Source organism: Danio rerio, chromosome 12 (genome assembly GCF_052040795.2).
Source record: "Danio rerio strain M-AB ecotype USA chromosome 12, GRCz13ab, whole genome shotgun sequence".
NCBI lineage: Eukaryota > Metazoa > Chordata > Actinopteri > Cypriniformes > Danionidae > Danio > Danio rerio.
The window spans coordinates 31,424,668-31,435,454 of NC_141032.1; the positions used below are offsets into that span (position 1 = coordinate 31,424,668).

At 33.0% G+C, this 10,787-nt stretch overlaps 1 long non-coding RNA gene across 1 annotated transcript; it reads right to left on the bottom strand.

Moving 5' to 3' along the window:
* Positions 1 to 2,414: 2,414 nt before the first annotated feature.
* LOC147841424 (uncharacterized) lies at positions 2,415 to 4,110 on the bottom strand. The gene is made up of 2 exons (XR_015504253.1): positions 3,926 to 4,110; positions 2,415 to 2,818 (listed from the first exon to the last, which is right to left on the bottom strand). It is a non-coding gene; the product is annotated as an uncharacterized LOC147841424 (long non-coding RNA).
* Between the last annotated feature and the right edge of the window lie 6,677 nt (positions 4,111 to 10,787).

The following is a 10,787-nucleotide window of genomic DNA, read 5'->3' on the forward strand; positions in this document are numbered from 1 at the left end:
GTGGAGATATACGTATATATGTATGTGTGTTTATTATTGATTTTTGTCAGCAATACCTTTTGTTCCCTTATGCTTGATGTGTAAAAGCAGACGGACTTGAATGGTGGGAATATGCTTTAGTGTCTTGGTGTTGTGTTCTGAAGTTGTTCAATCACTTCTTGAAAGTTTACAGAACATTCTTGGACTTTTTAAATGAGTTTTTGTCAATGCAGTACACACACTTTTGATGGACGCTTTGATGGACAGGCTTAGACTAATGCACGCTGGAGCTGAATTGGCTCAGTCAGGCTTTTTATATTTTAGAGAGAGCAGGCCTGTCACACTGGGAGGGCTAAAATTGTCAAAAGGACTATAGCCTATGTAAAGTTTTGAGTCTTTGAAAGTTCAATTACACAAAAACTTGCCTATGGTGTTTTTCCCAAATCTAGTTTGAAATGATTTAATGAACAGTATCATTATAGTTATGGCAATGAAAATTAACCATGGTTTCATTCGATGTTGGGGAAAGTTACTTTTGAAAGTAATCTATTACAATATTGAGTTACTCCCCCAAAAAAGTAACTACTTTTGATGGGCAGTAGTGTGTTACATTACTCTTGAGTTACTTTTGAGTTACCTTTGTGTTCTGACCTGGCTGAGGCTTGATCTCTTTCAGAACTTGCAGGATATTATTTTTCTTATTTTTTAGTAAATAGGGGAGCTCTGCAATTAAAAACACACTGTATAACATTCATTTATTTACTTTAAAAAAAAACAGAAACAAAAAAATAATTAATGTAGGATAATGTTATCTTCGAAGAACTTCCTGACCTCAGAGCTCTACATATCTGTCATGATCACCAGCGATCTAGTAGCTGCAGATCGCTTAAGGACTACAAATCCGCCCTGTAATGGACTACAGATCCCAGTTAAGCAGTACACACAACGGTTCCTGATCCTGACTGATTGTATACACACAGCTGATGCTGCTCAAGTACTGATTACACACACATATATACAGCTCACTTTGAGACCGTCATGGCTGAGTCTTGTTATCTGTTAGTGACACTACAACGCATTTTCCTTGCCTTGCCTTGCCTTCTGTGTTTTGAACCTTTGCTTTGTTTTGTTTATTTAATCCTGTTTGCTGCCTGCCTTGTGACCATCTGCCTGTTATTTTGGCCATGACTCTGGATTGCCCTTATACATCTGTGTTAATCATTGCTTGCCAGATCATCCATGCTAATAAACCTGCATTTGGATCCTCACCATTGTTGTCAGTGTCACATCTCCTGGTTACAATTTTGTATTTACAGATAAATGAAAGTTTAAGTGTTTGCTACTTTTGTACTTTTTGTCTTATTATTATAAAGTAAAAGCACTGTTCATTCAGATAATCCTCTTTTCCTTTTGTTCCATGTGTACAAAATAAAGAGAATCTTCCAATGCAGAAATGTAAGGCTCTGTCGTCTTCATTTCTGTCTGTTCCTGCATTCTGTCATTGTGCTTGGGATTCAACGTGACTACACTAATTGAAAATCAGCAATTATTTGTTTAAAAAGCGAATTAACTAAAAACTAAAAAGAAACTTGCCTGACATTTTTTAAAAATAACTCAAATATTGTTAGTTAATTTTTTTAAATAATGCGTTATTTACTCGTTTCTAAGAAAAGTAATTTTATTACATAACTCCAGTTACTTGTAATGCGTTACTCCAACACTGGTTTCACTGCAAAAAACCCCACAGAAGTTACAGCACATACGTAAACTACTAATGGGCTCTATGCACGGCGGCGCGTGACGCATTTCCGGTAAAATTTAAGACCCCGAGTCTACTTCCGCCGATCGTACAGTACAGTGCTACAACAGGAGCGCTACTGATAAAAACGAGTAATGTTTTGGACAGTTGTCTTAATGTTTTATGCCATTATAGCCCACTTATATATGTTTATGTCAGCTACATAAATATGACATCTAAACGTTTAAAAGTGTCATTTCAAAGACGTGAGAACAGTACTTGTAGATACCACTGCTGTGTTCAGCAATGCACAGCGTCAAAAATTGAACTCTTACCTTAGTTTCCACACGTTTCCAAAAGAAAGTCGTGCAGAAGAGGTGGGTTGTTGATATTAAACGTGAGAATTTTACAGAAACAGAAAAAAACAAGAGTGTAGCTGATAATTTCAGTCTAGCAAACTGATCGAGGCTCGAGTGCCAACCGGATGCAGACATTTAAAGAAAGGAGCTTTTATGGCAAATAATAGTTTGTTTTCATTGCCTTTGAAGTAAAAAAACACTGAACATTAATATACATAAACATTTCTTAAGCTACTAAGTGCAATTTTTTAATTCAGAATAAAGACCTTTATTTTATTCACTGTACATATAAAATATAATTCACTGTATGTAATTTGAAATAAAAATTGTCAAAAAAATTTAACATTTTGAAAAAAATATTTTATTCAGATGAACAGAAAAAATGACATTGAATCAGTTGTTTTCTTGAATCAGGTGCTTCTTCTGTAACTTGTGCATAGAGAGGTATTTAGGCTTATACGTATTAAATAAATAAATAAATAAATCACCCATCTGTTTCATGGAACTTAACACATAATTGATCCATTCCAAACAATTGTTCATGTGACAACTCACATTACACATTTCAGAGTAATGGGCTGTCTGCAAAAGCAAAGCAACCAAATGTTTGCATATCCCACTCTCAGCCACACAAGAGCAGGAGCTATTAACTAGCAGACGATGGCATGGATCTTCTGACGGATGTCCGCTCCAGGATGAAGTAACACATAAAATTTTCTAGCTCTGAATCTCATAATGTTACCTAGAAAACAGAAACAAGAATATTAATAGGTTTTTAAAGAGAGTCATCAAAGGCAGTTCACTCAAAACTGAAAATTCTATTTCCTCATCCTTCACTTGTTCCAAACCTGTTTTGAGTTTCTTTCTGATGTTTAACACAAACAAAAATACTTTGAAGAAAGCAGGAAACTTGCAACCACTGATATTCATAGTAGTTCTTTTTCATACTATGGAAGTCAATGGTTACAGGTTTTCAGCTTTCTTCAAAATATCTTCTTTTTAAAGGCATCTGCAGCAATATCATCAGGTTAAACTACACAGTAAATCATTAATTTAAATGATTTAAAAGTAGCTCCCTTTAGTCACACTTTAAAATAATGTTTCATTAATTAATGTATTTGCTCACTATTTAAATAACTATTTTATATTTAACATTGTTAAACTAATTTACTAATGAATAAAAATCCAAAGTCATGCTTGTTAACATTAGCTATTACATCGTGAGTTAACAAGCACAATGAATAAGCATTTGTTCAAAAACGTAAAAAAACTAATAAATATTGAAATAGACAAATTGTTGATGTGAAATTAACTAATGACACCTTATTGTTTTGGGTCACCCTCCCATTTAATTACAATGTTATCGACTAAATAGAAAGCATGCTATCTACACTGTTACACTGCATCTGTCATCTCCACTGTTTCAGCAATAAATCTCAGCATTGACACAGTGCTATTTGTCTGTTGTGGATGGAACGGCATTGTATTATTTTATTCCTAATATATCTTGCTCAATAATCATGCTTACAAGCTATGACAGCATCTGTGTTTCTGTAATTATCCGAACTGAACAGTGGTGGTCACTTTAGAACAGTAAAAGTATGAATGGGACAGAATTTCATATGTATGCTGTCCTACTCTCAGCTGGTGAGGAGACTCCGATTTCTTCATAGATCTATCGGTAGTAATGAGCTCTCACTGAGATCTTATTCCTGCCCTGTTTTTACCTGACACTTTGAGACAGAATTACGTACACATATGATTATTTTTACTTACGTGATAAAGCTGCAGATGGACGGATCGTAAGAGTATTAACGCTAAAGTTAGCCTTCAGGCTAGCTGAACTTACCTTCATAATTGCACAGGTAGGAAGATGCATACAACTTGAAACCCTTCTCAAGCTTTGCTCAGCGGTGTTGTAGAGCACATCCGGACAATCATTTGCACATCGTTGACCATAATTTACTCGCAAACAGCGAGTAAATATTGACGACTCTGCCATAATACTGTTCACCTCCGCTTAAAATCACCCAGACCGGAAGCTGGACCGCGGCCTTAGACAAAACGCGGAAGTAATGCGTGCATATAGCCCATTAATCATTCAGTTCAGCAAAATGTAGTTGATGCTTCTAGGATAGCCTATAACCATGCTACTTTTTGTCAGGGAAGCAAGTTTTTTCTCAGGTTTGATACAAGTTTTAAATAATATAGATTTATTAATCATCGCAATTTATTGTTGTTTTGCAAGTCACTTTTTCTTACAAACAACAACAACAACAGTATTTTATTATAGTAAAAATGTTTTTTTTTTTTTTTTTTTTTTTTTTTTTTTTACAATTTTAAACTATGATAAGTGCAAAACCATGGTTACTTAATTTGTGGTTAGCTTGTTTTAACTGCAATAACCTTTTATATTTGTTTCAATTGGAGTAAACATGTTCTCAATGGTTTTTAGCCGATTTAATGTACAACATTTAACAGTTATTCACTCTGATCATTAAGGAGGACTGTTTCTGCCATGACAAAAAAATGTATAATTTGAAAGTCATAATAAAAATAATTACCTTTAATGACTCACTTTTTCGTTATAATTCGATCCTTTCTCGAAATAATGACTTATTTTCTTGTAGTAATGACTTAACATATCATAATAACGACATACTTTTTCGAATAATGAATTACTTTCTTGTAATAATGACTTATTTTATCATGATAATGACTTACTTTCTCGTAATAATTAATTTATCATAATAATAGGCTCGTTTGACTTGGCAAAAATCTGCGCAGAATCGATCACCGGTGATCACCGCAAGATGCATGCCGGTTAGAAATGTGTCCGCCTTGCCTTCGCCTCGCTCTGATGTCACGCTGACGTGCGCCAAAAAACTCTCGCGATCGTGAGGCGGGTACCTCGGATAGAGCAGTCGGCCGCAGTTGCTCTCAAAAGACTGCGTTACCAAAAGCATGATGGGAAACGACTGGCTGACGACACAGCTTAATGCTGATTGGATGAGACTCACACATTACACTTTATTATCTTGTTTTACTAAGGTTTATACCTGGATTTGTTGAATACCTTTTTTGTATTTTCATTGATAATGAAAAAAAAGTCATAAAGAGCATTACATATGGTTATTTATTTAGATTTACACGCAAACAAAAACAAAACACATCTTTGTAAAACATAACGTGACCTATCCAATATAACTGAATGTTATTAATAAATCATTAGGATGTGTGGGTGCTGTATTCTATTTCTCTCTCAGTCTTAAATCCTGTTTGTTGTCATTTTCACTTTTTGTATGTTTGTGTGAATTTTGTATTGTAATTTTTATGCAGCGTTATTCCATTAAAGTCAATCCAATATATACATATATTCAGAAATACAAAGATAATCAGACTGTTTTGTCATTATGCCTCATCTTTGTGTGGTTTCATATGAGAAGTGAAAAGGGTGTAGTAAACAAGACACACACACACAAACATATGTATATTTATATGTATGTGGAGTCAAAAGTCATGTTTAATAGACCAAGAATATTTTTACAGTTTTTCCTACAGTCTAGTAGTTTTTATTCTGGAGAAAGTCTAGGGCTATTTATTTTAGTCTGGCTGGAGTAAAAGCAGTTTATATAGACCTAATAAGCTTGTCAATATAATTAACCCCCTAAGAATTTATTTGTCAAACAAACATTTGTCATGACTTGTCACTCAAAAGCATGCTATGGCTACCTCATTTATAATGTAGCCAAATTAGGTTTCTTGAAAGCTTTCTTGCTGTGTAAGCTGTTTATTTTGTTATTCTTTTAACGTTTGTTGAATATACAGAATTATATTTTTAATACACCCTTTTAGTTAATGAGCTGTTCATCTTCTGTGATTCTGACCATCTCTGTAAAAACAGTGATATTTCTATTGCATTCACTCCCACATTAAAAAATACTATAGTAATGTATACTGTAGTGCTTTTGAACCATGTTATAAAATAGCCTATTTAAATTTTATATTTCTGGTATCACAACAACTATAAACACAACACAATACTGAATAAACATGTTTAAAAATGCAGTAATATTTACTAAAAATCACCATAGTATTTTTTCATGAGGTCATTCGTCTGCGATAAAAAACGCGAACGAGATCTCCGCCACTGGTGACGTTTCCAGGTGGCTAAACAGCGAGATTCGGCAGGTGTCCGACTTCTGATGTAATTTTTGTATGGAAGGCCGTTAGGGCCAAAACGTCTGCAACAAACGTGTTAACGCGTAATTGCGTGTTAACACGTAATTTACGCGTTAACACGTAATTTACGCGTTAACACGTTGGTACGTGTTAACACGTCATTTACGTGTTAACACGCAATTTACGTGTTAACACGTCTTTTTTTAAACTAGTCTCATTTTAAAGTGCTATCATTTTTCATTCTTGAAACTGCTTATTTTAAAATGTATAATGTCATTTCACTAAAATCACAATAAATGTTTTGCAGTCAATGTTATGTAGCAGATATTTAGTATTATGAAAGGCCAAACATCTTCTGTAATGTTATGTTTGATGGCATAATAATGTATAATAATAATGTTTGTTATTCAGCTGCTGAGATTTCTTTAAAAAATGTGTCCAGAGAAATCAGAATGAGATTTATTTGACAAGTGTGTGCAAACAAAAGAAATGTTTTGTGTTTTTTTTTTCAGAAGCACATATACATACAGTACACACATACAAATGAACACAGGAAAAAAGAATGACATAAGTGGATAAAGTAAATAATACAACATTTTGGTTACAAATCATAAACAGTAAGGGTTGTGTATATTTATGACTATAAAAACAGGTAGCAACCAATCTAATAATAAAGATCGATAAAGATGTGTAGAGATCTGGATGTTGGGCAGGTGCACAGAATTAATCCTCTCCGCTGTCCTGACAATCCGCTGCAGTCTTATGTCTGATTTGGTGGCTGATCCAAACCAGACAGTAATTGAAGTTTTGTCAGATGAAGTGGCTGCAGATTCTACATTCTCATACCATATATAACATGTCATAAATTACTAGATTATATATATATATATATATATATATATATATATATATATATATATATATATATATATATATATATATATATATATATTTGTTTGCAGAACTTTGCACTAGATATTTTTATATATTTTTTAGAGCTGGAAGCTCCAATCACCAAGACAAAACATTACTTTGTGCAAACGATGTAAGGTAAGCAAAGCCAAAATTATAATTTACTAAATCAAAAGTACAAGATAAAGTCAAAATAATGATTTAATAACTCAAATTTATGACTGAATAATTCTGTAAAAATTACATTACAACAACAGGCGGTAGAAAAAAAAAAACAATCTAAATGTGTAACAATTCTCTAAATATTTTGTATAATAAAACCTGATATAGTTAATGTTTTACATAATTGAACATTCATGTACATATTTGTAATTATAAATGGACACACACACACACACACACACACACACACACACACACACACACACACACACACACACACACACCTTCACCTTTGAACTTGTGGGGGAAACCAGAGCACCCAGAGGAAACACAAGCCAACACAGGGAGCAGGAATGGGCAAAAATACATTGAACCACATTTTAAAATAAAATCCCAAATCCATCAATTTTACATGTATCAATATAAACTACAAAATACAGCAGCCACAAATGTATCAAAGTAAAATTCTATATATCTTTAATTTTAAAATACACAAAATACTTTTACAAGCGAGCAGGAAATTTCGTCACGAAATAGGCATATTTGGTCACCGTTCACCGTTACACTGACTACATTAAGTAAACAATGTTTGACAGCAACAGGGCTTGAGCAAGTTTAAATCAGCTTATCCGTCAACGCATTTACCTCTACATGAGGCATTTATAAACTCGTGTTTCTCTTTCATTTAAAAAATAAATAAATAATTGTACAAAATACATACAGAAAGTCCTGTCTTGAAAATGATCTCTTTAAAAAGAAAAAAAAACATGTATTGCAGATAATGAGTTAGACTAGATCACATCATTGTGTTTTCATCCATTGAGTGGCCAGTAAAATTGACATCATCACTTAACAGTCTTATATTTTAAAAGGGTTTTATATAAAGAGGTTATTGAAATTGTTTACTTTAAGTCTAGTTTTGTTTAAAAGGTGTAACAAAGAATTTGTAAAAATATATATACACAATATATTTGTGAAATAATATGGAATTAGAACTTAAATCTTAAAGTACACAAAATACTATATAGCAATGGAAACGCAATAATGGTACAATAAAGGTTATTTGGCTTTAAGGCTTGATCCAACTACAAAAACACTAGTGACCAATATCACAACCACAAGTGAACAATAAAATTATAAGAAATATAAAATTAATTAATTAATTACTGCTGCTGCTGCTGCTGCTGCTGCTGCTGCTATTCCTATTCCTATTCCTATTCCTATTCCTATTCCTATTCCTATTCCTATTCCTATTCCTATTCCTATTCCTATTCCTATTCCTATTCAGAGCTGGGGAGAAGTGTTCCTCAGGTCTCTAGCTTCAGAGGGCTGTATTTAAAGCCAAAACACTCTGATTCAGGCAGATTCATAATGATTAGCAGCTGGGAGCTAATTAACCTGAGAGCTGGTGAGAGACCAGGGTGGAAAAGCAGGGTGGAGCACAACACAATATGCAGGGCCTACACATAAAATAAGGTTTTGGCAGTAACTAATGCAAAACATAAAACATGACATCTGTAAAAACATGACATCTGTAAAAATGGACTTATCTGTTTTTGTGAAGTCTGGAGTCTAGAGTTTTTGACCAGGCTGGAGTATTATTAAATATGTGTCTCATATACTGTATTGTGCCACTTTGCTATCTTTAGACTGACATCTTTCCTCTTCATTAACTATATAAGTGCACCTGCAGATCAAAATTCTGACATTTGAAAGAACCAATGAAGTATAGGTGTCACCACTGTAGGACTTATTTTTATGTGGTGTGTCTAATTGTCTTGGCATCTACATCAGCAATCCATCCATTTGTGCAGTTTACTCATTTTCTGAAGATTTTTTCAGTTCTTCTTTAACTTAAAGTCTTCGTTCACCCAATTGGTGAACTTCAGTACACTGTCTTTAGGTGTTTTTTTTCCCATTATATTATATTTTTTCATGGTATTGTGCAGTATACCATTTTCAATGATTGTTGCCTTGCTCTCAAATATACCCCTGTCATTTGTCTGTTATTTTCTTTATATGAGCATAATTTTCATCAATACTTCAAGCATTGATGACCTTCTTAATACATTTTCTGTTCTGATCTCAAGTCTGGGCAAACAACTGAGAAAACATCAATCAGAGGCTGCATTTTATGTCATTATGTAGACTTTCAAAGTATTTTACAGTATTTAAAAAATACAAAAGACACTAAAGTATTTTGATACAAAATATAAAACCATTTTCATAAAGCATGCAAACTTCACACAGAAACACCAACTGACCCAGCCGAGGTTCAAACCAGTAATCTTCCTGCTGTGAGGCGACAGTACTACCCACTGCGCCACCGTGTTGCCCATTTTTTCAAAATTAAAAAAAATAATATATATATATATATATATATATATATATATATATATATATATATATATATATATATATATATATATATATATATATATATATATAATTTAAATATTAACTTGTATTTCATATACTTTGCAGATATTCACATTTTATCACATTTTATATGGCTTGATAGCAAATCATATTTACAGTTATTTGAATACATCATGCACAAAGTATTTATATTTCCATTATTCTGTGTGATATATGTGTACTATAAGATGTGGCCATGTGTATTATTGGTGTTTTTAGGCCTCTAAATACTTTAATGTATCACCACACTGGAGTGAAAATCCCTTTAATAGCGTTCTAGTCATGCTGCTTGCTTTCATATAAGAACCAACTAAATGTGACACTGCATAATTAAAAAAAAAAAAAAGAATGAAAGAAATATGTCTTTATAAGAGTTATCATTATCTGAAAATGAATATATATATATATATATATATATATATATATATATATATATATATATATATATATATATATAAAATGAAATGATATATTTATAAATTTATTTATATGATATTTATTTGTAATTATATACTGTTTTATATTATATAATTGATTTGGTAATACTTTACAATAACAGTACTTTAATAATGATGTATTAATATGCAAACTAAACATTAGTTTATTATAAATTCATAATTCATGATGGCGACGTGGTGGCGCAGTTGTGCTGTTGAATCACAGCAAGAAGGTCGCTGGTTTGAGCCTCGGCTGGGTCAGTTGGTGTTTCTGTGTGGAGTTCTGTGTGCATGTTCTCCCCGGGTTTGCTTGGGTTTCTTCCGGGTGCTTTGGTTTCCCCCACAGTCCAAACACATGCGATACAGTTAAATTAGGCTAAATTGTTTGTAGTGTATGAGTGTCAATGAGTGTGAATGGATGTTTCCCAGAGATGGATTGCAGCTGGAAGGGCATCTGCTGCATAGAACATATGCTAGATAAGTTGGCGGTCCATTCTACTGTGGCGAACACAGATTAATAAAGGGAGTTAGCCGAATAGAAAACTGAATGAATGATTTTATGATAAGCTAATGCATGCAGTATTCATGAACTAACGTAAA